The 26,234-nt window shown below is 54.7% G+C and overlaps 1 protein-coding gene across 6 annotated transcripts in view; it reads right to left on the reverse strand.

Moving 5' to 3' along the window:
• The window catches only part of CNIH3 (cornichon family AMPA receptor auxiliary protein 3), a 154,259-nt gene that overhangs the window by 110,675 nt on the left and 17,350 nt on the right, over nucleotides 1-26,234 (reverse strand). Inside the window, exons 1-4 of one of the 6 annotated variants that reach the window (XR_006783275.1) lie at nucleotides 14,311-14,435; nucleotides 11,761-12,033; nucleotides 11,329-11,440; nucleotides 1,023-5,941 (exon numbers count right to left, since the gene is read on the reverse strand). The exons of 1 other annotated variant lie outside the window; for it this stretch is intronic. The gene's annotated coding sequence lies outside the window, so the exon portion shown is untranslated. Of the gene's footprint in view, nucleotides 1-1,022; nucleotides 5,942-6,257; nucleotides 6,477-11,328; nucleotides 11,441-11,760; nucleotides 12,034-14,310; nucleotides 14,436-26,234 lie in introns of those variants that run through there. 4 more of the 6 variants (XR_006783273.1, XR_006783276.1, XR_006783278.1 and 1 more) reach the window with 4 other exon arrangements.

Raw genomic sequence — 26,234 nt, forward strand, 5'->3', positions numbered from 1 at the left:
GATGCTGAATAAGGTGGCTCTTTGGGGGTGACAGCTTCTGAGGCTTGGAGGCAGGGCCCCCGAGCCCCAGACCTTCACAGGCCCCTCCTGGGGACTCCTCCCATCTCTGGGCCGCTTTGTGTCTCTTTTTTCCAGCAGAGAATCAGGAGGAGGGGGGCGGAGAGGGGGGCACTGGCCCGGTTGTCGTTTTCACAAAGGGTGCGCTGTGTGTGCTCCTGTAGAATCTAACTTGAATGCGAAGGAGCGGCCAAATCCCATGAAACACAGTAAGGAGCACTCAGGCTAATAGGAGTCCGAGAGCCTGCCGCTCACCCGGCTCCGTCTCGGAGCTGAAGCGTGCGGGTTTGGCGCCCCCTGCTGTCCTTTCCTTGCCTGTGTCTGGGATCTGAGTTCCCTACGTTCCCTGTGTCCTGTGTTTCCTGTGTCCCATCTGTCCTGTGCCCACTGTGTTCTGTGTCCTCTGTTTCCCGTGTCCTGTGTTCCCTTTATCCTGTGTGTCCTGTGCTCTGCCGGAGACCGACCTCCCACCGTGGTGGGCCGGGAGGTCGACTGCAGGGCGAGCATGCAACCGTGGACAGGGCACAGTGTTTCAAACGAGCACCTGAAATGTCACCACTGCCAATGCCACGACCGTTAAGGAAATCCCGTGCAGTGAGGTGACACTGCCCCCCATCACCGCCGCTGCATCGAGCGACCATGTGACCTGAAAAGATGACGGCAGAACCTGGCCAGAGTCCCCAGAGAGCTGGCCCGCCCGAGTCACCCGCGTGTACTGGGAACACAGTCCCTTCGGCGCCAGCCCTTGCGGGGATCGGGACCAGGGCTGGGAGCAGCGTGGTGACTCCGGGAGCACAGGACAATCGTTTCTCCCAGAAACAACCAGTGAGCCTCTACACCGAGCGAGGAGGCACGGGAACTGCGGCCAAGGGTGTGTGAGGCAGACCAAGGGCAGGACCCCTCCTTCCAAAGGGCAGAAACAGAGACAGGGAGATCAAAAACATCAATGGACAAAGAATGTTCGTTACCATGTATTTGCCATTGTCTTCAGTGTTAACGGTGACACTGGCAACTAATCGTTGCCAGGTTACACACGGGGAAACTGAGGCCCAAAGAAGCGGAAGGACACAGGCCAGAAGGGGTCCAGGCAAGGCCTCAAGCCCTGGCCCCCCTGACTCCAGGCCCCATGCTCTGCGCACTCCCGTCTGTCTACGGGTCGGTGCTGTTCCACGCGGGGAGAAGCTAGAGTCACACGTGGGCACAGCACGGGCACACGTTCACGGAGTGCAGGGCCCACACCCCTGACGGTGCCGCCCCTGGGGTCAGAGGACGGCCAGCGGACGGGGCGGGGCTTACACAAGTATTTCGTTTCCTTTATGTTAAAAACATAGCAGGTCGGAAACCAAATGTAGCTCAAGGTGTGTTGTTAGACAAAAGTATTTTTACCTTTTTACAAAAGATTTTATTTATTTTTAGAGAGAAGGGAAGGGAAGGAGAAAGAGAGGGAGCGAAACATCACTGTGCGGTTGCCTCTCGCACGCCCCCTACTGGGGTCCTGGCCCACAACCCAGGCGTGTGCCCTGACTGGGAATCGAACTGGCGACCCTTTGGTTCACGGGCCCTCGCTCAATCCACTGAGCCACACCAGCCAGGGCACCTGCTTATTTTTCACTGAATGTGTTGGCATGACACTGGTTAACAAAACCACACAGATTCCGGGTGCCAGTCCCACTACACGTCACCTGCATATCGCACTCTGTGTTCAGCTCCCGAGTCGCTTCCTTCTGTCTCCATCTGTCCCCCCTTTTCCCTCCTCTACCTCCCGATAAAAATATTTTTAAATGCTAATAGAACTTGCTCATTGCAAAAAAAATGTCAATATTTGTTTATTCTGATTGGTGGGCAGGTACATGGCTGCTATTTATATCAGCACAGCTCCATATTTTTAAAAAGTCTTCCTAAAAAACATTTTGGAAGAAGGGAAGAAACTGGAAGGAAGGAAGGAAGGAAGGAAGGAAGGAAGGAAGGAAGGGTCCGCCCAGAACCGGACTCTGCAATCGCGAAAACCGCTCCGCCTCCTTAGCAACCACGCGTGAACTAGACTGCAAAACCACAGGTCCCACTCGCAGGGAGAAAATGCAGCCCTTTGCCCAGCAGCTTTCGCCTGGGGGCCTCTGAGCGCCTCACAAACACAAACTAATCGCACCTCCTGTTGCATTCTAGAAGACGGAGGAGTGCCGCCCAGATTGCTAAGGAGAGTCTGGGGAACAGGAAGTGTCTCGGCTAACATCACACCAAGAGTTGCAGGCTGAACTGGGATTGGAGACGTGACGAGCAGCTGTGGGCCCAACCACAGCTGCGACTGAGACGAAGCCCTGAGCGCCAGCCATCCCCTCCCGGCCCTGAGCGGCTGCACCACAAGGTGCCTTTAAGGAGCAGCCCCTGTGGAGGGGACAGCCTCCCCTTCTGCGCAGGAAGCCTCGTCTGAAAATACCCTTGCACACGTAAATAGGGATCTTTTTCAGGGACAACCCAAACCACATCCTCTGGCTTCTACTGCGTGTCCAGCCAGGCTTTTTTAAGTGCTGGACCTGCGATGGAGTGAAATGGCTCTCCTCCTTCCCCTTCTCCCCTCTGCAGACAGGGCCAGGGGCCGGGGAAACTGGTCAGCACCGGGCCTCCCCACCCACCAGGGGGCGCAGCCCTGCAGAGCCAGTGCAGGGGCCGCTGGCTCCGGAATCCCCTTGGAACGGCGAGATACTCTCCGGTTGCCGATCCTGGGATCCACTTCCCCTCATGGTTCCTCTCGGCTTCCCACCTGACTCCCACGGCACCAGGACCCCTGGAAGGTTCCGGTCCTTGTCATCGCACACCTCAGTTCTTAGCCTCCAACCATCCTCCCTGGCTCCCGGCTCCCAAGGGCTATGGTCCTGAAACACACATCTGACCCTGTGTGACCCCCACGCAAAACTCTCTGCCTCCCCACCGGCAGAGGGGGAGGTCTCCACGCCTTTGCACGGACCATGTGGCCACTCGGCTCCCGCGGAACCCTCCAGCCTCTCCTCCTCCTGTCCACCCTTCCCAGAAGCAAAGTCCCCCAGGGGGCAATTCCCATGGACCACCGCGAGACTTCCAAGTCAGCCAAGGGGAAGGGGTCCAGAGTTCAGTCGCTGAGTTTAAAGGAGGAGGAAGGAGAAGGGTGGGCAAGCAGCAAGCCTAGCAGGGGTGTCCAGCCTGCGGCCCCCAGGCCACATGGGTCCCAGGAAGGCTGTGAACACGGCTCAACACAAAATTGTAAATTTACGTGAAACATTATGAGATCTTTTTTTGTGATTACATGTTGCGATGTATTTAACGTGTGGCTGAGAGCACTCTCCTTCTTCCAGTGTGGCCCAGAGATGCCCAAAGAGTGGACGCCCCTGGAGAGCTCCACACCGCGGGAGTCACGAGAAGCAGACTCAGACAAGCAGAGCCCGAAGCCCGGAAGCCGGCGGCTGGCCTGGCCGCCTCCATGCTTCCTGCGGCCCGGTGCAGGAGAGCATCCAGGAGGAGACACCGCCACCTTCTCAGGTCCCCTTTCCAGGCTGGCCCAGCCTGGGCCCCCTGGGTTGGCCACCGGAGGACACTGGCACTGTCCACTGAAGCGCTGAGGGCGGACGAGGCCCGGAGGCTGCCCCGCAGGCAGGGCCGAGGCGCCGCCGCCATGGTTCCAGCACTCGAGGCTCCTGGGCGGGGGCAGCACAGACACGCCCGGAGCCTGGGCTTTGGGTCCACCCCGTGGCCAAGGGGCAGCCATGGCGGCTCCCCCCTGGGGAGAACCCCGTCATGTGGGACTTGTGAGAAGACCACTCTGGCAGCTGTTTGGGGACAGGGAGACGACTTGGGAGACGGTGACAGGGGTCCCGGGGGAGATGACGAGAGCCTGAGTGCAGCAGGAGCACAGTCTGGGAGGAGGGGCTGCGTGCAGTCAGGTGCCGGGTCCCGAGGGGAGGGCGGCTGTCGCACGAGGCGAACCAAGCGCTCAACCAGCACAGACTGGGGGAAAGGCGAGAGGCAGAGTCACCGCCCATCAGCCAGCAGTGACCACCAGGCTGCTGTTCAAACCAGGTTTGCCCAGGAGTGGACATGAGGGACTACTCAGCTCTTTGACACATTTTACCTCCAGGTTTTGCTCAAACTTCTTGTTCTACTGCAAAACTGTAAGTTACTTCCTGATAAAAATCTTTATCTTTGCCCTGGCAGGCGTAGCTCAGTGGATTGAGCATGGGCTGCGAACTAAAGCATTGCAGGTTCGATTCCCAGTCAGGGCACATGCCTGGGTTGCAGGCCACGGCCCCCAGCAACCGCACATTGATGTTTCTCTCTCTCTTTCTCTCTTTCTCCCTCCCTTCCCTCTCTAAAAATAAATAAATAAAATCTTTTAAAAAAATTTTTTTTTAAATCTTTATCTTTGAACCCCCAGGGTCCAACCCTGCACCTTACACATGAGTGTTCAGTAAATGCGGCCGATGGGCTCTCACGGGCTGGAGCACAGGAATGTCTGTAACTGGCGGGAGAAGCTGCACAGGAGAGGTCACGTTTTAAAGGACACGGCATTAAGGCCATCGAGCTATTCGTGCATTCAACACGGCAGGTAGGCAGCGGGGAGCCGCGGAAGTTCTATGGGAGAAAGGTGGTTTGATTAGAGCCGTGCTTCGGAAAACTAAACCGGCAAAGATGTGTTCACTGGCTTAGAGCAGGGAGGCGCTGGCAGCGGGGCCAGGCGGAAAGCTACAGCAACGCTCTGTCACAGAGCATCCCTACACAGTGTCACTAGTGGTCCATGGCCCCACTCTACAGAGTGCCAGCCAAGTCACAGGCCATCACGTTGAAAGCCACATCTCAGGAATCCCGGTGAAGACAGACACGAATGCAGTGTGGGGGCCCACGGGTTGTTCCGATATTTCTGGCTCTGCTGGGAGAGGCCGCTGCTGCAAATGCCAAGGGCATGCACAGTTCTCCCAGGTCGGAGCCTGTGCCACGGTGTAAGTGCGAGCAGCCCCACATCTGGCTTTAATGTCCATCGTCTAAAAAGAAACATATCTGGAGAACTGGGAAGGAAGGAGAAGCTTGTGTTTGCGGGGGCGGTGGGGAAGAACATGTTTTGTCTCAAACCACCCAGCTTCTACTTTATAAAACTGTCCACTGCCGCACACGCTTCAGGCCTGGGTGCCCACGATGCTTACGTGCCGCAGGAAATCGGGGCCTGAGGTGGACAGGCCTCTCGTCTGTTACCCTGGCGGGGCAGACGGCCCTCTCCCGGCACTCGGGGACAGGGACTCAGCTTTCGGAGAGAAGGGCCCGTCAAACCATGAAGAGCCGTCCAGGAAAGCCGGGCCCCTCGAGCGCGGGCAGGCGTCAGACGTGGACAGCCGGTCCTCGAATAACGTCTTGCTCGACGCATCTCGGTTGTAACCGTGATAAGATGTCATCGGACCCTAACCCTTGTCTACAGACATCAGTTAGCCTATGGTGAGATCGGTTTCGTTGTACGTCATTCCACTTAAAGCTGCAGAAACTGTTGACAACCTTCAGTCAGGACTCACTGCACACAGAACAGAAAGAACATTCCCGGGCGGGGACAGGGCCTTGTTCATCTCCCGGCAGCCACGGCGCACCGCACATAGCAATGGCCTCTGCACGTGCGTGCGCGTGTGGTCAGTTCAGTGAGAAGGCTCAGCCCTTCGGGTGTAAATATCAAACGGTCTCTCGTTCCGGTGAGCCCGGGAGGCTTCTGCAGGTCAGCAAAACTCCAACATCTGGGGCAGCCAGACGCCGGGAACTCCCATCTTGGAGACGCCCTCGGTGGCAGAGCAGGCACAGGGAGGGGGCGTGCGTTTTTTAGGTCATGCCCAAACCTTCTGGCTAAACAGCGGGCCCCAGCTGACAAATCGGGCTGCAGCATCTAACACCACGGGGAGAAAAACGAGAGAAAGATCAAACACATGTGTATATTTGACGAACACTTACATAGAATTTATTATATGCCAGCCACCATTTTAATCACTTTTAAATTATTGATTCAGTTAATTTAATGCTCATGACAAACCCGGAAGACATGTCCTGTTGCCACCCTCCTTTGCAAATGAGAAAACAGAAACATGGAGGACATGCTATGAGGCCTGCCCAGAAGGTATCCAGCCACGTACCATGAAAAATAGAGGCATTTATTGAGGAAGATGCGAGATACAAGAAACATTGTGCACAGGACAATGACGCCTCAGTCCCCTTCTGAGTACGTATCTTGGGACCTCACACGGTTCTCCCAGTTGCCATCAGCTGCCTCTGTCGATTTTTCCTGAATCTCATGGATGTTCTGAAATCTCTTCCCTTTCAAAGGTGCTTTTAGTTTCAGGAGGAGCCAGGAAGTCACAGGGCACCAAATCTGGGCTGTGGGGATGCTGAGTCAACTGGGTCATTTGAGGTTTCGCAAAAAAACCCTGCGTAAGACATGATGCATGAGTGGGCGCATTGTCGTGATGAAGCAGCCAATCACCAGTTGCCCATAGCTGTGGCCTTCTGAATCATCCGGATAGTTTCCGCGGAGGAATGTTCAGGCTGAACACAAACTTAATGCAGATTTGTTGCTCTACTTGCTCGGTCAGTTTTAATCCGATGGCCACAGAGCACACACGCTCACTCAGTGGCGTCTACTGCCCCCACTCACTGGTACAGGAAGTCGTCATTGTTCACACATGCGCGTTCCAGTCCACTCTCCTTGGCTGCCAGGTCACATCGATGTCGCACAAACCACTCTCGTCATATTAACAAGGGCTGGACTTTTTCCAGACGGGTTTCATACACTTAACCTGCCAGGGTCACCCAGTCTGTCTGGACCTAAATTCTGCGTCTTAATGCTAACACCTGGCCTCTCATGTGCCTCTTTTCTGAGTTGCTGCCCCAGCTCTCTATTTGCTTCCTTCTGTCTGGGATGATAAACACTTGAGTTGTGTTGGGAATTGGTGCCTTCCTTGTTTTACTAATAAAAGCACTTGTTGCGAATTAAAATGTGATCATCCCCTCCCTGGTCCGACTCTAGGCACAGTGTCATTGCTTACCACATGTAAAATTCCAGGACACAACAGGGTGTACTGTCAAAACGTTTCCCAAGGGTGCTGCCAGACATGGCAGCCTGCTGGCTCCCCCTTCCGACCCTGAGTCCGGGCAACTCCAGGGAAGGCCTTGGCAGAAGGGGCAAGGCCTTGCCCTTCCCCAGCGCAAATGCCCCGAGGAGTAACGCAGACGAACGCTCGGTGCACCCAGCAGCAGAGCCCACGAGGGCCAGCGGATGGCCCGCTGACGGAGGCCAGAAGCAGGGTGCTGCGGAGCAGAGTCCTCAGCCTGGCAGAGCTGAGGCCGAGCCGGGGGTGGTGGGGGCGGGGGGCGGCGTGGAGCAAAGCCAGTGAAGACGCAATGTGCTGGCTTCAGGCCTCTGCCTGAATGTCTCCCACCCACTGTTCCCGGACAAAGAGGAGCGGCCGTGTGCGGAGGGAGTGCGTGTGTGTGCAGTGCATGAGAATGTGGCCCTGGGCCGGTGACTCACACCCGCCGCGTTCCTCTGCTGAATTCGTGGTGGCGTTGCACACCCAGCTGCCTTTGCCACAAAGGAATGTCATTCCCAAGAGACTGGCGAGTCCCTAAAGATTCGTTCCCAAAAGATCACAAGAGGTCGAAATTCTGTGAACCTATGCTTCTTGACATAAGGAAAATGCCCATGGGCCTTGGGCACCAAAATCCTTCCGACCGAGGGCAGGAGAGAGAGTGCACTCTCAAAGGGGCCAACAAGGCACAAGCCAATCATTTCAAGAGAAATAACCAAACTTTGAGTGCCACGTGTCACAGGGACCAAAGTACCAATTTCAGTTGAAGCTTTGGCCTGTTCAAAGTACTGGGCACCTCCGGACCTTCTGCAGCCCATCGACAGTTCCCCAGTTTTGCTGAACACTGAGAATTTGTAGGTGTCGGTGTAACCAGTAAATAAAATTAAAGTCTGGACTCCGTTCTCTATCGACGTGTGCCTGAAAGGCACAAACAGTATAAACAAAACAAAACAAGCCTCAGAGGGAAACAGACCTGCGTGTGATCCCCAACCCTGGCAGCTGTCATCTAGGTCAGGTTACTCAATCTCTTTCAACCCTGCTTTTCTCCTTGGCAGAGCGGGGGTAATTACACCTGCCCCAGGGACTCGATGCTCTTGTGAAAGCTCAGTGAGACAACACGTAAACGGGCCCAGCACAATGCCGAGTACGTAGATGTTTCTCTTTCCCGTAAAAGTGCAGGAAAACCATGTGCCATCACTGCCAGGTGGCAACATTCTGCAAATCTACAGATGAGTCGACCAGAACGGGGGAAACTGTACTGAAGGCCTGCACTGAGCACCCAGTGCACACACGGCACAATTCGTAGCACGGGGAGAACATGGAAGACGGGGCCTTCTCCAAAGGAGCTTGCTCTCGAGCGGGGAGGAGCCAGAACGCTCACACCGGACGGCCTGCAGCACGGCCGACGCTGCTGAGGCCTTGCAGTGTGCGAACGCTTCCTGCCGACCGCCCGGGAGTAGGCTCTCGTCTGATCATCTTCACAACCCTGTGAAGTAGCTACTGTTATTCCAATTTTCCAGATGAGGAAACTGAGGCTCAGTTACTCACCCAAGGCCACAGAGCTCGCGTGCGGGGTTTGGACGCAAGCATCTGAAACGATGAATACTGGCGTGTGAGGACTATTCGCAACCGCCTCTGGGCAGAGGAGGAAGGCGGAGCTGGACCGGGGACACAGGCCTCTCGGAGAACTGAGCTCTAAAGGGGACCTGGGATCCGGCCCGGTGGAGGGGAGACAGGACGCAGAGGGTGGAAACTGCAGGAGAAGCCTCTTGCTGAAGGGGAGGAGACCCGCAAGAAAAATGGAGCCTTCTCAGGGGAAAGGAGACTGGAAGGGGACCCTTTACAAACTGCCGCTTGGAACCCATCTACCCAGAATTTTCTCCTGCGTAAGACTAAGATCCCACCTCTTAAAGAACACACCACAGTGTGCGGAATGCCTACACGCAATTTTCTCACTTGCTGATGAGAGGTAACATTTATTGAGCAATGCGCAATAAGCTAGGCACTGAACTGAGCTCATTCCAGCCTCAAATGACCCCGGGAGGCAGGCTCTAGCATTGCCCCTCCTAGATGAGAAAACAGAGGCCAAGGTCGGCTGACACGTGGCAGCAGCAGGGTCCGAACCCAGCTCTGACTCTGGATGGCATCACCTGACCATACGATCCTCAAAACAACCCAGCGAGGAAACAGGCCAAGGTCTAACACCATTTCTCAGACGAAGAAACTGAGTCTGAAAGAGAGCAAGGAACTTGATCCAGTTCGCCTCCACTGATGCCCACACCGGGTTTTCTGACAGCCAGCTACTCTCAACTCCCCCTCCTCCACCTCACACAGAGACAGGCCGCCTGGGACCCCTCCCCTTTTCTATGACCCCTCTCAAAGGGGGGAGTGCCTGTGTGCCTTGCCAGGGCTAAGGGGGCTGCCGGGGGTGGGGGCATCCAGGGGGGTCCCGGGGGCTCCCGGAGCTGCCTGCAGGGGCTGCGGCCGGGCCGCGTGCCTGCGCCTGCCGACCGGCTTGTGGTTACTGCACAGCAGCTGGCACTGCCCCCGCGGCCCCTGCCAGAGGGCCGGGCCAGGCTTCCTGTCTATCTCCTGGGCAGCAGCTGTGTTTTCAACAGGGAGCGCCTCCCGCTTGCTTCTGCCCGTGGGAGGACCCACTCCAGCCGCCCTCACTAAACACCGGGCCCCCGTGTGTGTGTGTGTGTGTGTGTGTGTGTGTGTGTGTGTGTGTGTACCCGTCGGGGTTGTGTGAGGACAAGATTAGGAGGGTGGGCCCGCCCCGTGCAGTGGGCGGGCACCGAGGTGCCATGCCGGGGCCCTCGGCCAGACAACCTCCCCACCCAGGCCTCCCGGAGGCCGCAGCCTCTTTGGGGTCCAGGAGGCTCAAGCTGTGAACCCCAGCACCAGCAGACCCGTCTGGGGTCACCGGCAGCGACAGCCCTCCCGCGATGGGGGCCGTGGGCTTGGCCAGTGTGGGAGCCTGCGACTCGAGGGGGAGGAAGACGAAGAGGAGGAGGAGCAGGGAAACAGAGACAAAGGGACTGGAGAAGGACACGTGGGAAGCAAAGACAGAAGGGAAGTGAGAGCCGGGGACCAGCCCAGAGGCGAGCGCGGCTGGTCGGAGCTCTCGGATGAGGGTGAGGGCCGCGCCTCAGCCCCTGCTGAACGAGTAGATTCACGGGCACCCACGCGCGCCAAGCGCACTGTGGACTGGGTCGGCTGTGGACTGGGTCGGGCACTGGCTTTGAATGCAGAATAAAGACCGGCCACTTTCGTACCCTCCTCCCAAAGGGGCGGTGACTTCATCCTTGCCCAGGTCTCCCAGGTTCCCACACCTGGATGCTCAGAACAGCTGAGCCTTAGAACAGAAGCGCATCCCGCCCCCTCCTGAGACAGCACCCCCCCCCAGCCATCCTTCCCTCCTCTCCCCCCCATCCTCCACAGTCCCCACCCCTCCACCTGGGCCCCAGCTCGACCTGTCACTCGCAGATGCTCGTCCTGCGACCCACCCTTCCCTCCACCCTTTCTGTCGCCCTGGCTCCGCTCCTGGCCGTGCACGTGGTTTTAGACCCACCCCTTCCTTTCAGCGGTTAGAGAAGGGATGAAAAGCTTTCCTTTATGTTTGCCAGTGTTGAAACTGCCTCTGAAAACACCCCAGGGTAAAGACTGTGAAAGGGGGACAGTCTCTTTCAACCGATTGTTTGTGAAGAATTGAGCAGAGAATGCCAGCAGGGTGCTCAGTCATCACTGGTCCCCTTCACCTGGCCCAGGGCCCAGCCCTCCCCAAGCCCTTCGTGGCGGAACAGCAGGCCACCTGCCCGGCGCAGGCTCCCTCTCCCGGCCCAGGAGTCCGGGCCACGGGCGCAGTGGGGCTGGGCTCCGAGGAAACGGGCCACCGGCCTGCGGACCCCATCGTCCCTGCAGTTTCTCCAGCTCTGGTCTCATCGGCCATCTCTGGCCACGGTCTCCTGCCACGCATGTGACCTCAGCAGACGCCCGCTTGGGGCTCTAGCTGCTGTTCCATCCGCACAATGGTCTGGTCCCCGCGGTGTCTGAGGGCCCAGGGGGGAAGGGCCTCAGTCTCTGGGCGCCATACTCAGCAGCTCCTGGACTCTGTGCACAGGTGGTTCCCTGAGGAAGCCCCTCTTCTGGCAAACTGCCCCGAACAAGACCCCGAGGCTGCTGCACTCACCTGGCGACACCCCGACACCGGCCCACCGCTCTCCCAAGCTCACGTGCCCCCGACGCAGCCTTCCTCCCATCGGTCACCTCTCATGGGGACTCCTCTCCCAGGAAAGCACCTCCTGGCAGACAAGGGTCAGGATAAGGCACGGCAACGTTTAAGGGCATGAACTTTGGAGCAGAAAAACATCCAGGTCCCAGTCTCTGCACGACCGTCTGGCCAGGCCCAGGCCCTCACCTGTGAACGGGGAGCAATCCCAGGGTCCCCCTCCCTCCGAGAACCACTGCCAAGGCCGACTGGGGTCAAGTGAGGGGACGCGGGCAAAGCCCCCAGCAAAGTGCCTCCCCCACAGCCAGCGCTCAGCAACGGTGGGCTTCTCCGCCGTGGCCGGTTACTCAACACTCTGAAGCCCCTACAAGGACAGAGTGTGAGTCCTCCTACCTCAAGGGTCTTTCAGTTCAACGCAGAAGCCAGGTTTTTAGTCAATGGACGTGACACTGTGAAACGGTAAGGAACGGAGAGACAGAGAGACTTTGCCCGCAGCTCCGCCTGTGTCTGGTCTTTGACCCCAGTTCCCGGCACAGAGCTCCGAAAACCCTCGTGGTCTCCCGAGAAGGGCGTCGGACGCAGAGCTCCCACGCGCCTGGAACTTCTGGTGGAAGGTGTGCCTTTTGTCCCGATGGGTGTGACCCGCAGTAGACTCCTGGATGGGCGCTGTCGCCAGGAGGAGGAAGCCACAATTAGAAGCTTGGAACCCTCAGCCCCACCCCCTTGCCTGGAGAGGGGGGAGGAGCTGGAAACTGAGCGAACAATAGGTCACGCCTGCCTGATGACACCTCCAAAAACATCCCCCGGGTCAGTGAGCATGTCCAGGTGCCAGCAGGGCGGGGCCTCCCACCTGCAGGGACAGAGGCCCCTGTGCCTAGGGCTCCTCTGGGCCCCGCTCCAGCTGCCTGTGCCCCTGGCTGCCCACCTGCACCCTCTTCTACATCCTTGATCGTTAGCCAGTCAATATAAGCACGTGTTTCCGTGAACTCTGTGAGGCATTCTAGCAAATTATTGGACCCGGGGGGGTCATGGGCACCCCCACTTACAGCCAGTTGGTCAGAAGTACAAGTGACAACCTGGGACTTGTAACAGGCATTTGAAGTGGGACAGTCTTGTGGGACTGAGCCCCCCACTCGTGGGACCTGAGGCTAACTCGAGGGAGATGGTGTCAGGACTGGCTTGAACCATCGGAAGCCTGGCTGGCGTCAGAGAATGGGTCTGTGCAGCATAAAAAGACGCAATCAAACCAAACCAAACCACACACATACGGATCTTTGTCAAAAGTGAGTGTGAGAGTAAAGGAACACACAACACGTTTTTCCTAAACAAATGCAGGGCAGAGTCCGTAAGTGCCATGACACGTGAGCTGGGAGCACCGTGTGCTGGGGGAACGGGGCGGCCGGGCAGAGGGAGGAAGGAGCCACCGGCCAGGAGAACAGAAGAAACAGAGCAGTAGAGGGCGCACTGGAGCAGGGCTCCCCTGCACTGGTCGGGCTGCAGTCAGTGCAAGCAGGTGGCATGCTCGCGGAGGCAGCAGGAGGGAAGGCTTGGACAGGTGCAGGTGCAAGATGTGCAGAGTGAACAGTGCTGGATGCTTCCTTAGGTCCCAGCCCTCCTTCCTCCTGCCCGACAGCCTCAACGTCCATTTAGGTATCCACGCAATTCTGGGGAACTCGTAATGCAAGGGGGAATCCGACATCGGGCCACCAGTCGGCATATCCCACGGGCCACAGGGATTGGCGCAGGGGCAGGCATGACATAAGCAAGTCCATGCAGATTGAGGAAGTGTTAGGAATCCTGGGGCAAGATGTTCTCTCTTTCTTTGGGACGTGAACAAAGAAGCTCAAAGGCCAAGAGTTGCTGGCAACCCTCTTGGGATCATCAGATAAAAATTAGGTCCTTGGGAAAATTGGTGAGCTGCTGGATCAAGCTTTGCCTGAAGCTCACACTGATAATGAAGTAAACTTTGAAGTTTGTTGATATTCAAGAAATGACCTAAAATCACGGGTAGCAGAAATTGTGGGTGATAAAACAGAAGGTGATAAAACATGTTGGAAAGGATCAGAGGGTTAAACCACAAGAGGCCTTCCTGGCCCCATGTGAGGTGCTGCACTGTATGTAGGCAGTGGAGCCCCCCCGCCCCGTGAAAATCGTTGAGGAGGGGCCGTGACGTGATTGAATCTGCTTTAGAAAGTTAATTCTGACGGCAGGGTTAATGACAGATGGGAGGGGAGAGAGATTAGAAGCAGAGAGTGTGATTAATGATGAGCATGGGGAGAGGACCTGTTATCAGATACCCCCAGAGGCCCGCAGAGCTGGGACTTGAACCGGGGAGGGAGCACACACGCCCCTGCGGCAGCCTCGTCTTATCAGCGCCAAAGGCCTTGCCTCGCCCTCACCAGCTTACAGCTACCCAGCTGTCGTGGGCGTTTCAAAACACAGGAAATATTTTTAACCTAAAAGTCTGTTTCAAGTTACTTATATTTTCAAAACTAACGATGCTTTTAAAGGGTGGGGAAAAGAATACATACACCCCAACACAACAAGCTATATTGTAAAGTGCCTCCACCCCCAAAAGTCGGGGAATCACGGACCCGAGTCGTGATGCTCCCAGCCCACCTCCCCGGGGGGGCTCGGGTCACGGCCCGGGTTCCCAGCCCCTGGGCCGCGGCCAGCTGGGGCGCTCCAGCCTTCTAGAGCCTTCCAGAGCCTGCAGACACGAAAGGGCCTCCGGAGCACACGTGGCTCCATCCTTGTTTACATCCACGAGAAAACGTGAATCTCCTGGAACAACGTGCAAGCGTCTGATTTTCTTACACAACCAGGGGACAGAGCGCTCCCTCCCCGCTGCTCCCCCCCACCCCGCCCCGCCCCACCCCGAGCACTGCCTTAGGCCGATAACGCCTGGGCACGGAGGGTGCCACGCCCGCCCCCCCATCTCACCCTTGCCAGGCGGCTTCCTCCCCTCTTGGTGACCTGGCTGTCCCCCTTCTGACTCGCTCCCCAGTCTTTCCCACAGGCAGGCTGCCACCTGCGTTCCAAACCGACTGGTTAATTTACATAGCTCCAATAGCACTCATGGCCAGCTTCCTGTTTTTGTAAACTCCTGTGCAATTTTTTAGCTTCACAAGAAAGAAGAGCCCTGGCTCCCCATCCCTCTCCACCGGCTGAGTCCCTCTGCCTCAGAGGAGACGGGCAAGCGGCTGTCCGCTGATTTCCCTTCTTGTGCTAGAAACAAAAGCTTCACAAACAGCCCCTGGCTTCCAATTCAGAGAGTTTCACGCAAGCTTTTGACTTCGCTGGTTACTGGCTTCCTGTTAGCAGAAAGAAGTTTCGAGCTGAGTCAGAGGCCAGCCAGGCCCAGCAGTGATTCATTGCTGCTGCTAGCGACGCCCCTGCCGCCGCCAACCACCAGGGTCAACGCCGCTTCTGCTGGAGCCTGCACGGGAGCCTCCCCCCGCGAGAGAGGGAGAACCTGACACTGGTCCGCTGCCTTGCGCTCCCAGATGGCGTGGGCACTAGCAGCCGTAAGCGCAGGCCAGGCCGGGCTGGCCTTGAGATAAGCAGACCAGATGGGCCCTGACTGGGGTGATTTCGGAGACGTCCGGGAAAGCTCTGTTGCTTCAAAATAACTCCCCGCTCTCTCCCCTCGCCCTCCCCTCCCACAGGGCCTGCAGACTCCTCCTTCTGAGCTCTCCCGGTCTTCCTGAAAGATACAAATATAGCTTGAACAGGCCACTCACACCCTAATATGATGAATGTGATGAGTTCACTTTGGAAAACACGAATCACTGGAGAGAAGCAGATGGCAGAGACGCGGAAAGGACAGCCCAGAGACAAGCCGGCCGGAGAAGAGAGGGAGGAGACACCCGTGTCCACTGCTTCCCAGTTTTGCCCACGGCCGGGCTGGGCTGCAGGGTCAGCAGCCGGGAAACCCTCCACCCCTTCGCCATGACTGTTGGGGATTCCTCTGACTCCAGGATTCCCTCAAGGGCCGCAACAATAGCAACCCACGCAGAAGCTGCTTTATAAACGCGTGGGTAAAATAAGGGGTTTCCAGACGATGCCGTAACCACGACAACGGAGAAACCTTATGTGTCTTCATACAGCTAGGCCTATTGTCACATGCACTGGCTCATCTGATTTTCACAGCAACTTAGGAGACACAGCTTCTCCTGGTCCTGGAGATGGAAGGCGAAGACTACCCCACGAGCAAATGTGACCCAGCTTTTCTAACTCCAAGCATCACAACACGTCACAGAACAACTGACTAGGTCCTAGGGTTACTAACAATCAACATGTCAGTCACACAGTGTGAAAGTCGTCCCTTTAAAGCACACGAGTCAGTGAGTGTCAGCGGATTCGCCGTACTGTGTGGCCACGATAACTGCCTGATTCCACGGGCCGGCAGCCCTGAAACGGGGGGAGGATGGGAACGTCCTCCCCAGGGCCCCCTCCCAGAGCTGAGAGGGCCAGTCAGTGCCCCCTCGGGCAGACGGCGGTGGGCAGACGCCAGGGGACGCCAGAGAGGGGGCCAGAGCAGAAGCCCGAGGGAGGGGAAGCCCTGAGGTGCCGGGAGGAAGAGGAGGTGGTTGCTCGGTAACCGCAGGGTTGGGGCAGGAGTTCGGAGGTCAGCAAGCACCTGCGGCAGGAGGGCAAGGGGCCGAGTGGCTGGAAGTACCCAAGACCGAATAGTGTTCACTTCCCAGACCACATTCCACTCCGAGAGACAGGAGCATACCCTCCGGCTCACTGGGTGTCTCCGCTCCCGGATATCCCATAAGCGTCTTCACCTTGACGGGGTGCAACCCACAATTCCCCATTTCCCTCCTCCAGGCCGCTTCCCCGTTCCCCTCCCCACTCCGTCTCTGTCCTCCAAACCCACCGCCCTCCTGTCCTTTCCTTTCGCTCACTCTGCTCCTCCTGTGTCCGAGAGTGCCCGCACGCTGAGCCCTGCCCGCGGAACGACACTGTGTCCCTGGGCGTCCGTGTGTCCCTGGGCGTCTGTCCTCCCCAGCTGCTCCGGGGGTCTCAGCTCAGCGGCACTGCCGTGGGGAGACCCCCCCGCCGCCCCGCCCCGAGCCGCGACGGCTCTCTGCTGTGCTCTCCTGGCTGCTCAGGCACAGCTTCCTCGCAGCTCTGACTGCGGCTGCAGCTGGACACGCAAAGGCTGCCCACTCCACCGGCGTCTACGGCCGCCCTGTCTGTGCCGGCCGGGGAGCACCTGGCACAGAGCCTGGCACCTGGTAGGGCCATAAAAACAGGAGGAGCGAGTGAATCCAGTTTTGGTCTTTTGTTCTGTTTTGTTTGGTGATCAGTTGAACTATAAGCAACGCGTACCATGTGGTTGCTTTCGGGGGCACGACGTAACGGTGTGCTGTGTGTGCACGCCACAGACCCGCCCCAGGAAGTTGGCGTCTGTCACCACACAGCTACCCCCCACCGCCCCGTTTTTTCTTCTCGCGACGGCTGAGACAGAGTCCCTGGGCGCTCTCTAGGACCCAGCGGCTACTGAGAGGACCTTTGAAGAACCACGAGAGTTGAACTACAGAAACCAGCACTCAGCACCACCGAGCTGGCCACCTCCCTGCCGGAGCCACAGGCCACGGCTTGGCAAGACTGCAGATTCAAAAATAGGGACCGCCAGGCAGTGGGCTGGACGGACCAGTTACTACTTCGGGTCCGCTCTCCCATCCTGCCCTGTCTGCCGTCAGGACGTCGTAGGCCGAAGGAGGATCTAACGCACGACAGTGACGACTGTCAGGCACGTCCCCTCGGAGGTCTGGGGGCACGAAGGGGCACAGGGACACATGGGGGGGATGGGGCAGAGCGAGGAGGTGTGAGCAGGGTTAGTTCACCCTGATCACTGGCCCTGGACAGCAGTTCAAGGGGCCAGTGATTTTTTTTTTAATTCTGTATAAAATCTAGTTTTCAAGGTCCTTTGAGTCCGTTTTATCAGTAAGGGATGTGAAATACCAACAATGCTGATGACATGTTCAGAAATTCTATCGCCGCTGCTTTAGACCCAACAGCATCTGTGATAAGACATTTAGAAATCGACCCTGAGAGCTCCGAAGACTAAAAGACTGAAAGACATCATTACTGACTTCGCGGTTCGTTTGAAGAACCACGTCTGACTCAACGGCGTCCTTTCTCATCAGATCGATACATTCAAGCACACTGTCTGATACAATGCTGCCACACTGTAGCTAATTTACACAGCACTTTGGCTCTGTGCCCGCAAGAAGCACAATGTGGTGTTAATGAAGGAACTCTGACCCGTGCAGACGGAGAGGAAGAAGGAATGGCGTCTCCTCCAGGTGCGAGAGAGAAAGGAATTGCGTCCTCTCCTTCCCTGCCCTCCTCGCCTCCCCCTCCACGGGCAAAGGGCTGTAGTCCCACCCTTGTGACTGGACTCCCTAAAGCACTCGGAAGTGAGTGGGATCGGGGAGTGGGATCGGCCTGAATTATCTCCATCGCATGATAAAACAACAAATCCTTGCCCAACGTACAGCATTTTTACTCTAATGGAAACAACCCCCTGTGCCACTCTTTGCAACTCGTCTGGACACCTGGTTGAACAATTAGAGAGCGAGTTGATTGCTTTCCTGGAAAAAAGAGTCACTGGTTTTTCCAGCCCGTGTTTACGTATAACAACTCCCTGCTCACCCAGGGGATAATCTGGCTTCGATCCAGCCCCTTTGTGGTTCTGTCTCACTTAACACGATAGCTGTGTCCCGAAGAAAACTTGAGTGCACCGCGTGCTCTGTAAACCGTGCAGGTTTGGAGGGCACAAAGGGAGCCTCCTACCTAAAGGAACTCTGCATCAAGGAACTAGCCAAATATGGCCACAAAGACTTGTGGCAGGACATGCCACAGAAAAATGCACGACTTGGGGTCACGAGGAAAAAGCCGTAATCAAAACGGCGTCTACCCCACAGTTACGATTTTTTAAACAACACAGATATCTATGATAAAATTTTAGAATAGAATTTATAATAGTGCGACACAGCGGGGCGATGGAATGCTTCTCATCCTCCCTTCCCAACTTTCTGGAGGGATCCTCCTAAAATGAAAAATGTAAATCAAAAACAATTGTGTGATAAACCTTATTTTAAAAAATGAACAATTATTCAGTTACGCTATCAGTCTGGATCTTTCCATTTAAATTGGGGCAGACTTATACTACAAAGGTTTTTAAGACCATTAATATGCCCAATTAAAATAAATTATACCAATGAGAACAACCCTGAAATCAATCAAAGTTAAGACATAAGGAAGAAAAATGCTCGTAAATGAGGTGAGGACCCTATTTCTCCATAGGCACCTCCTGACACGATGTTGGCGCAGCGGACGAGCTGAGACGGGAACCTCTCTCTCACCTCTGTGCTGCCCTGGAAGACACCCCCGCCCTCCCCGCCCTCCCCGCCCCTCCCCGCCCTCCCCAGTTGGTTGTTCACTTCTCTGTCAGTGCTGGTTTTCACCAACAGCACTCACACCCCTTCCTCCAGCCCTGGGGTGCGCGCACTCTCATGCACACACTCGGGGAAACCCTTCGCCTTGCAGAGCCCCAGGTAGGCCTCCCTGACTCTTTGGTTTCCCCAGGGTGGCTTCAAAGCCACCCCCCTGGCTTGTAAGCTTCCTGTCTGTCTGCAAACGTAAAATTCCTGCGTGTCTGTTACACAGGTCGGTCAGCGACCCAACGATCTCGTTCACTGCCCTCCTTAACAAGTTTATATGCAAAGACTCACCAGATAACTTTCAACAAATCGACTCCCATAAAAGAATTAAAAGAGGAACGATTTTTTTTCTAGGCTTACAACACCCTGGCCGACTGGAGACAAGTAAAATACCACCGTTTAGGACGCACGGGAGGCCTCCTTCCTCCCTGCGCGGGGAAGTCACTGAGCGAATGAATCCTCCCGCGTGGATTCGCCGGCTCGCGCTCCTCCACTCCCACATCGTCGGACGTGATACAAACCTCACTCGTGCCGCCATCCGCGGGGAGTGTCCGCTTCTCCCTCACACCCGCCTGGAGTCCTCGGCTGTAAACTCAGATACTGAAGCAAGACTGGCGGGAGCAGCCTCAGAGAGAGGTGCGGGAGCCCCGAGCAGGTTCCCCTGAGGACTGCAGTACGGCAGTGACCGCACTCGGGGGTCCTGGCTTCCCGGGCGGAGCCGGCAGCCGCCCATGGGCCTGGTCCTGCCTGTGTCCAGGGCTCAGCCGGATTTCCAGAGCTCCCGGCACAGAAGCAGACAACTCCATGAACGCGCACTGCTTAACCCCAAACTGGCAAAATAAAAACTAATTTCCTGGGGTTCAGTGAGCTGGTTTAACTGTGATCGATGTTCTCTTTTCAGTAAGTATATCAGGAAATATCCGTGTCTTTCTCCTTTGTCCCTAACCATCAGTTTAACAGAGCAAACACTTTCATAAACTGGAACGAAACATTCTTTAAGTGGGGTGTTATTCCAATATCCCTCCTTAGCATTGGGGGGGGGAGATTAGGAAAATTCTTAATATCTATTTTAAACTAGGAAATTGAAAGAAAAACTTAAAAATGGTGATTCTTTAGAATATATTAACAGACTTTATCTACAAACTACCCAAGACAACGGTGACAATGATGAAATATTATTCAAAATGCTTTCACTAAGTGCCGTTACTTTTCATGACCCTATAGTTATTTGCTTGGGCTTGATAAAAATCCACCCTCTCTCCTGTAAGATTAAACTGGGTAGGAATTTGCCACGATAAACGAAACACACACCATGAACGAGGACAGGCCACTGCCAGGACCAAGGACGGTGCTTCATGGTTCAAAGAGAAATGCCCACGAACAGTAACGTGTCGGTGAGTGTCTAACAACCAGCTCTCCAAAGACAAAGGAAGCAGTGCTTTGTAACGCTGGCCAATTTCTGTTGTGTAAACACTCCCACGGGAGCCGATTTCAGCACGGCATCCCCGGGCGCCGAGCCGGGAAGAGGCAGGCAACGACACCCCCTTGTGCAGTGTTTCCACCACAAAGATCCGACAGGTGTCCACAGCCTCAGGGGCATACATAAGAGCGTAAAGCCGTGCAGTAATTAAGTGATGGGTTTTGAGTATTACCACTAATTCACATATAACTTATTTAATTGTAAGTTATAAAGTTTAACTTCTAGGGACGGCCACGTTTAACAGGCAGCGTACAAAATCCCTGTAAATTTAACGATCAGCTCTCGCGGGCCGGCGGGAGCCGGTGCCAGCACACCACTCCCAGGGAAGTGCGCTGGAACCGTTCTCCAGCTCACAGCACGGCAGCGGGAAATAAGGAATTTCCCAGCAGGCCAGGACAGGACACACGGGAGGGTCTCGAGGGGTGGATTCTCTGAGAGGCCTCCACAAGCAAACCTCATGGAAGCAGATTGGATGGTTCTTGTTCCTTAGCTCAGCAGAGGGGCTGGAACAGGCAATAAAACAATTCTGATACATAAAAGTAAGTTACGACTGCAGAGGATTTACACGTTAATTCTTAAGCCAGACTGCTCTGGTTTTAATACGTAACAAGGATGTCTTTGCATATCAACATCTCTTGGATGCTGTGTAAATAAAACACAAGATCAAATGAGTTACACTGAATCAGAAAACCTCAAAGCGGTGTATGAGGTCGAACCTGCACATTCGAGTGGGGCGTGACCCCCAGGACCGATCGTGAAAATGCAGCTCGCACCCTGCTGCGCGGCCCTCACGGCGCCACGCTGACGTCGCAGGTCGGTGCCCGGCCTTTGTGAGCGCTGACACCGTGCAAGAGACGACTGCTCTACCATCCCAAACACACTGACAGTAAACTCCATCATCTGGCAGTTCTTCTACTTTAAATACCTGTTGCAAATTTTCTGGCAAACTCTAAGAGAAAGTTTATTTAGAGAATCACGGGGAGAAGAAGTGAGCTGGAAAGGAAATGGGCTCAGGAACCAAGTTACACAAGAGAAGCGCCCTTGGAGCTTAGGCGGGTAGGGTGGAGGGAGAGGGAGGGAGAGGGGGAGAGAGAGAATTTCCCGTTCTGTATGGCTTGTATCCTGAGAGAAGAGCTCGAATTGCACTATAGGAGGCAGTAAACGTCAGAAAGAAAACCCAAAGTCTGAGTGGCTCGAAGGACCAGAGGACGGAGTGTGGGGGACACACCACCGCTGGGACATGCAGGGGGGCCCAAGAAAGCCGGGAGCCAGAAAGGAGGAGCCCCACACGTGTGCATAGATTTCGCCCCATCTCTGGCCAATGCCAGCCCGCACGTGCGCCGGACAGACGCCCAGCAGTCCAGCCGAGACCGAAAGGACTGAGCAGAGGTGTGAGCTGCCGTTCACGGCAGGAAGGGCAAAGGTCATGGTCTGAATTCAGCCAAGTTAACTGTCTACTATTAAAAAAATAAAAAATACTTTTCAGGGAAACATAGCGGAATTGAGGATCGCTGTAAGAAATCATTTGTGATGTCCAGGATAAGGTTTAAAATTATGTACCATTCAACGAAGCAGGAAGACATTACCTATCCTCAAAAAAAAAAATCAAATCAATAAAGATCAACCCTAAAATAATTAATACACTGGAATTAGCAGACAAGGTTATAAAACAATTATTATACTTAAGCTCAACAACATAAAGGAAAACATGTTTGTAATGAATGAAAAAATAGAAAGTATGAGCAGATAACTAGAAACTATTAAAAACTAAATAGAAAATTCCAGAACTGAAAACTATATATCTGAAATGTTAAAATAAATCATGGGATAATTTTTTTCTTAAGATTTTATTTATTTATTTTTAGAGAGGGAAGGGAGGGGGAGAGAGAGAGAGAGAAACATCAATGTGTGGTTGTTGGGGGCTGTGGCCTGCAACCCAGGCATGTACCCTGACTGGGAATCGAACCTGCGATGCTTTGGTTCGCAGCCCGCGCTCAATCCACAGAGCTACGCCAGCCAGGAATCATGGGATAGTCTTAACAACAGAATCAGTATGACAGAAGCATCCGGGAACTTAAAACAGATTAAAATTTATTATCTAATCTGCAGAGCAGAGAAAAAAGATTAAACATTAACAGAGCCTCAGCAACCTGTGGGACAATAAACAAGACTTAACATATGTACAATTGGAGTCCCAGGAAAAGAAGACAAATAAAATAAAGCAGACAAAATATCTGCAGCAACAATGGCCAACGTTTTTCAAAATTGCCGTGTCCGTTCTAGATCTCGAGACCGACGAAGCGAGGATCCCTGAGCTGTGACAGCTTGGTGGGCCACACGGCAACCAACATGGTGAGGCCGCATCGCGGGTTCTCGAAGAACACGTGTGCATGCCTTCAGCGTCCGAAGCGCCTGTCTCCTGAGAGCCACGTGTGCCGAGCACACCCAAAGGTCCCAGGGGCATGAGGAGGCCTTGGTTACAGCCGCTGGGAACGAGGGTTCGAAGACGCGAGGACGAAGCCCCGTGGCTTCCTTCCGAGCAAAGAGAGCGTTTCCAGTGGCTCCTGCTTTCCTTCTCTGGGAGCCATTCGCCATGATTCGATCTCACTCGCTTGCAAGGACCCCGCGAAAGGACCCAGGGGAGAAGGGGCCTCCCGTCCCAGGCCGGGGTTTGAAGTCTGTTTGCTCAGGGCCCCTTCAAACACTCGTCTTCTCCCCCAGCTTTATTCCGTTTGGGACAAAAGGGAGCCTCTTCTAGACAATTTTCACTATTTTTGCTTGAGGTTGCCTTTAGCTTTTCGGCAGAGCTTACGTCCTCTAGGCACGTACGGATGATGTGCCATGATGTATTTTGATCTTTCAGTAAAACGGCAGGGGGTGGGGGACACCTGAGAAAGGCCGTTTCCCCACGTTAGGGAGAACACACAGAGGCGTGCGTGCCGCTCCGGAACCTAGAAAACGGAAGGTTGGAAGGGCGGCGTGTGCGGGTTGAAGAGACCAGGGCGCAGAGAGGGTCAGAGAGACAGAGACACAGAGGGAAAGAGACGCACAGAGACAGAGAGGCTCCGGACGCTCCTCTCTGCTTGTGCGGAACCTGGAGCACTGTCCTCGGCCTGTCTCACAAGCTGTCCACTCACCGTCAGTGACCCCGAGGACCCGGCCTGTCCATGGATGGCCCCAGCCAGACGCCCCGACAGAGAGGCACTGGCCTGGGGCGCACACGTCTCCTGCTGCTGCGGAAGGAAGGACGTGGTTTCAGGCACGGAGCCCAGACTGGATGCCTGGAATCGCAAACTTAGTAAATCCCCTTGAAATGAGCTGCTGGGGATATCTCGTTCCCGTTGTAAAATAGAATTCCTCCATAAAGATATGAGCAGAAATTAGATAGCAGGCTGTTTGCAGGAGCCCCTGCGCCCAGGAAGTGGCTTTTATGAGTCTGGTTATGGATCTGTCACTGACTCTTCAAGTGCCATTAGTCAGTGTCTGAGTCTCTCTCTCTGGTGCCCGTTTACTCAGCCGCTGGGGACAACACTCTCCGCCCCCCGTTCCACAGCTGCACGGCCTCTGTCACAGTCCTACGAGCTGTCATTTACTGAGCAACTGCTACCCATCAGGCGCTGGGCTGAGCACGCCAGGTGCATTATTTCTAGCCCTCAATGTCATCCTGGAGGTGGGTGCTGTTCAATTCACACGTGATGGTGCTGGGCCTCGAAGAGGTTTAGCAACTTTGAAAAAGACTCACCAACCCCTGGCAGGGCCAGGGTTCTATCGGATGCCTCTTCCTACGTTATGCCAGTTCGAGTTTGTCGGTTAAGCATAGTTGGTATCTAAAGAACACTCTAGGTATGTATATACTGCGGGGGGGGGGGGGGGAGAAATCTTGGGAGCTGCACGGAAGGAGCATAAGCCTGGCTGAGAGACGAGACAGGGCCTGGAGCCTCTAGAGAGAGAAACAAAGCCCAGAGAAAAAGTCACAGGCTGCACGGGAGACGACGCGGAAAACACGAAGCGAGAGAGTATCTGGGATACCTGGGGCATCCCCGGAAATCACAGGAGACCCTTAGTTTTCGCGTGCCATGCACCCTAACCTGGATAGTCAACCGGGAGTCCTACACACACGCCCCACAGGACACAGAGGGCCGTGCACTCCCTACCATGTGACTTCTGATGTAACTTGAAACACGAGTCTCTAACGTTCGCAAATCAGAAACACTAGGAAAATGCTGTTTCACAAGCTGATGATTGTTGATGGGCAGGCACCCGGGAGTTCGCTGTATCAGGCTGTCTCTATTTTTCCAGGCTTAACATTTTCCATAATTAGTGGTTGACAAGAAAGAGAAGGGAAATGAGGAAGGAAAAGAAAAGTGGCAGTCTGCCTGAGCTGACGCCTGGAAACAAAGAAGAAACTGATACAATGAATGAATTATGAGGGAGTGTCTTTCCCCTGTTGGCCCGTGGTTGTAGGGTTTCAAGAGGGGGAAACTCAGGCAAGAGAGAGGAAGATCCTCCTGTTAAAATCTGAGTGTTCTTACGAAAGTGAGGGTTTCTGAGTGACCAAGAAAGCCAGCACCTTGGAAGGCACGCCGCAGTGGCCCCGCTGGGTGGGGCCTAGAGGCCACGTGAGGAGGTCACGGACAAAGGCCAGGCTGTGACAGAGGGCCGCTTCCCGTGGACTTAACTGCATCCCAGAGCAGGAAAAGAAGCTGCGGACCCATATCCATCATGAACATAGATACGAAAATTCTAAGCAAAGGTTAGCAAATTGAACCCAACACTTATTGAGAGGATAATACATCATGGCCAAGAACCGGTTTTAACCCAGGAATGCAGCGTGGGTTTAACATGCAAAAAGCAGCGTAAGTGATAATGTCAACACACTTGAAAGGAAAACCATGTGATCATCTCAATAAATGAGGAAAAAGCATTTGGGGAAAAAAAAAATCCAACACCTTTTCATGATAAAAACTCTCAACAAGCTAGGAATCAAAGGGAACTTCCTCAACCTGATAAAGGGCATCCACGAAAAACCTGCACGGACGTCGCACTTGACCGTCGAGGGCTGACCGGTCCCACTACGCTCAGGAACGAGACAGGCAGGTCAGCGCTCGTTACTCCTGTTAACACTGTGTGGGAGGCTCCGGTCACGCAAAAAAAAAAAAAAGAAAGAAAGAAATGTGAGGCATCCAGGTTGGAAAGGAAACATACAGTTGTCTTTATTCACCGACAATATGAATATCTAAGCAGAAAATGCAATGGAATACACTAAAAAGCGTCTAGAATCAGTGAGGACACTAGGTCAATATAACAAATCAATTCCATTCCTGTATGTTAGCAACACAAAACCAGAAATGGAAAATTTTTAAAAAACGAGACTATTTACACTTTAAAAAATAAAACAACAGGAATAAATCTGACAAAAGATATGAGAATAGGCATACTCGAAACCACCAAATATTTCGGAAAGGAATGACAGAAGACAAAAAAGCAGGGAGAGATGCACGTCCTCGGGTCAGAAAACCCGCCGTTGCTAGAAGTCAGTTCCCCTCCCCCCACTGTTCTGTGGACTCCGTGCAATCCCCGTGAAAATCCCACTGGGGCTTTCTGCAGAAACTAACAAGCTGATTTTTAATTTACATGAGAATACAGAGAACCTGGAACACCTCAGACAACTTTGAAAAAGAGCAAAGTTGGAGAACTCACAACTTGACTTCCAGATTTATTTAAAGGCTACAGGACTCAGAACAGCGTGGTTTGGTGTAAGCAAGGCAGACGGACAAACACAATTGAAAAGAGAACCCGGAAACAGACCCATCCATCCAGGGACAACTCGTTGGTAACACGGGAGCCAAGGCAAGCCCGCTGTCCTTTGAACAAACAGGGCTAGAACAATGGCCGGCCCGAGTGCGGCGCTGAGGTGTCCTCTCCCT

Source organism: Phyllostomus hastatus, unplaced genomic scaffold (assembly GCF_019186645.2).
Source record: "Phyllostomus hastatus isolate PE091 unplaced genomic scaffold, TTU_PhHast_1.1 phas_contig_148, whole genome shotgun sequence".
NCBI classification, from domain to species: Eukaryota; Metazoa; Chordata; class Mammalia; order Chiroptera; family Phyllostomidae; genus Phyllostomus; species Phyllostomus hastatus.